General features: G+C 46.4%; 1 protein-coding gene across 2 annotated transcripts in view; it reads right to left on the bottom strand.

Moving 5' to 3' along the window:
* The window catches only part of PDSS1 (prenyl (decaprenyl) diphosphate synthase, subunit 1), a 48,141-nt gene that overhangs the window by 44,785 nt on the left and 703 nt on the right, over window positions 1-2,653 (bottom strand). The window lies entirely within an intron of this gene.

The following is a 2,653-nucleotide window of genomic DNA, read 5'->3' as shown; positions in this document are numbered from 1 at the left end:
ATTTATATGTCTATAAATATACATATTTATAGACATATATATATATATATACATTTATATTTATATTTTACATGAAAGAAGCACTTTACAGCTTCTCTTTGGCATATATGAATTGCCAGCATCACTACTCTTACATGTTGGGATCATTTTTAAGTAAAATAAGGGTTGCTTGAACACAATCACTGTGATACCATGACAGTCTGATAACTGAGAGGTCTACCCAGTGACAAAGGGGTAGGGTAGTGTATATAGCCTGGAGACACTGCACAAAGGGATGGTTCACATCTGGGTAGGATAAAGCAGGACTGGGTAAGAATTCATCAAACTGCTCAGAACAGTGTGCAATTTAAAACTTAGGAATTATTTATTTCTGGAATTTCCTATTTAATATTTTTGGACCATGGTTGACCACAGGTAACTGAAACTGGAACGCAAAACCATGGATAAGGGCGACTACTGTAAAGTATTGAAAGGGAGTTGTGAAACTAGAACTGTGTCACTTAGGTGTACTAATACTAGCATTAGCAACAATCAATTGTCCAATTCTGGTTTTGTTCCCTGATTCTATCACATACTCTCCCTGAAAATCAACCTTGCCTTCTATAAACTTACTTTTTTTAAAAAGAGAAAACGCTGAGTAAGAATCAAAGACATTAACAAGTGGTTTGGCTTCATCTAATGCACACTGGTTTTATCTGATTACAAGACTTGTTCACACTACCAAGGGAGAAGTCGGGAGAATGTACAGACACCAGGAAGTAGCAGAGCTGTGGTGGAAAGCTAGAGGTGGCTTTATTATTGTTGCTCTTTGTCCCCAAGGACTATCAGGCCCTAAGAGACTTGAACTTACCAAACACAAGCTTCAGGCAGACACCAAAAGCTAATGTATTAATTAACAGTGAAACACACCACGACACACAAATCAGAAAATCAGGGCATTGGCATTCTCAGTGCAGTCCCTCCTTGTGATCACTATGACATATCCTCTCCAGGAAAGCACCCTTTCCATTGCTAAGAAAGTTGCTGAGAGAGGGGAGGAATTAAAAAGAAAAAAAGGGAGCATCAAAGAAAATAAGTATCTATCCAGTGGCATAGATAGGTGTATCCATCTCTGCAAATTATGTCCTCATCTGTGGTACCAGAAACCTCTGAAGTCTGGCCAGGACAGTACTAAAATGGATGCCAGCAAGACCCCGATGCTCTTTTCCCATATTCTCCCTTTATTGTAGACTAGAGGCCCAGTGCATGAAATTCGTGCATGCAAAGGTGTGGGGGGTGTCCTCAGCCCGGCCTGCACCTTCTCCAATCTGGAACCCCTCGGGGGATGTCTGACTGCCGGTTTAGGCCCAATCCCACAGGCCTAATCGCTCTCGCAATCCGGGACCGCTGGCTTCTAACCGCTCACCTGCCTGCTGACCTGATCGCCCTAACTGCTCTCCCCTGCCAGCCTGATCGCCCTAACTGCTCTACCCTGCTGGCCTGATTACCCCTAACCTCCTCTTCCTCGGTCCTACCACCATGGCTTTTTCTGGAAGGACATCTGGAAGACATCTGGTCTAATTAGCATATTACCCTTTTATTAGTATAGATGATATCTACTGGCCCAGCTGCTATTCTCTCACTAAATGTCCATTTTGGATAAGATGTGATATTCACTTTGGCACTATTTCATATTGGTAAATGGTGTTTGATGGGTACATGGGAATATGAAATGTACCAAATCGACTGAAACAAAAGAGTCCTAAATTCAAAAACACACACAAAAAAGCCTCGAGGAATGAGAGGTGAACACATGCAACGACTATGTGACTAGAGAGTCTGTAAAAAGGAGAGCGAGCCCATAGATTCTGGGCAGTTATGCTAAATAGCATGGGCCTACGGCAGGTTGAAAATCACTAAAAAGTGCAGAAAGGACTCAGAGCCATTGAAACGTGTCAAATTACAAGAGCTACACTGACTGAAAAGGAAGCAAAATGAGACTGGGTCTACAGGCAGTAGTCGTCAACTCTTTCTTACCCATTCTCACATCCAGCCTGCGAGTCAAAACCATAGTTAGTGCTGAGATTGTGACTCTACTTCAAGAAGTCATAGGTCAAATTAAAGACGACCCCAAGGTTTCTCTACTTGACAACCTCGGGTCTCTTCTCCTTGCACCCGGTCCAGGTAAGCTCTCCCTCCAAAGCAGCTCCATACGGCTGAAATCCAGTCCACCCTTAGCATCAGACCTGCATCCTCCACAAGATCTTTTCGGGCTACCGAGGCCACCGGGATCCTCCGTATCTCGGAGGGTTCCGAGTGCCTTTGGCTCTAACATCCCGGTTCAGTTCTGCTCTCCAGAAGCCCTGGCTGTGTAACTCAGAAGGAAACAGCTGAAGACGATCTCCAGCCTTGACTTAGACCGTGCCCTAGGAGACTATATGACTACTCCTCCGGCCTTTCCCCCCGGGGGACCGGGCTCCTCACTGCTCCCTTCCCAATCCGCAAATTCTCTCCGTCCCGGGAAGTCGCTCTGCGATTCCGCGCGGCGCGCCCGGGCTTTAGGCAGACATACGCTGGGAGCCCACCTCCGCGCCCCACCCTGCGGCCCGGCCCCAGCCTGGCGCCAGCCCGCCCAGGGGCCACCCCAACGCAGCTCCAGCGCGGCACGTGCGGC

Source organism: Myotis davidii, unplaced genomic scaffold, assembly GCF_000327345.1.
Source record: "Myotis davidii unplaced genomic scaffold, ASM32734v1 scaffold1565, whole genome shotgun sequence".
Lineage (NCBI taxonomy): Eukaryota > Metazoa > Chordata > Mammalia > Chiroptera > Vespertilionidae > Myotis > Myotis davidii.
Note: the sequence above shows the minus strand (reverse complement) of the source record. Positions and strands in the feature narration are given on the sequence as shown.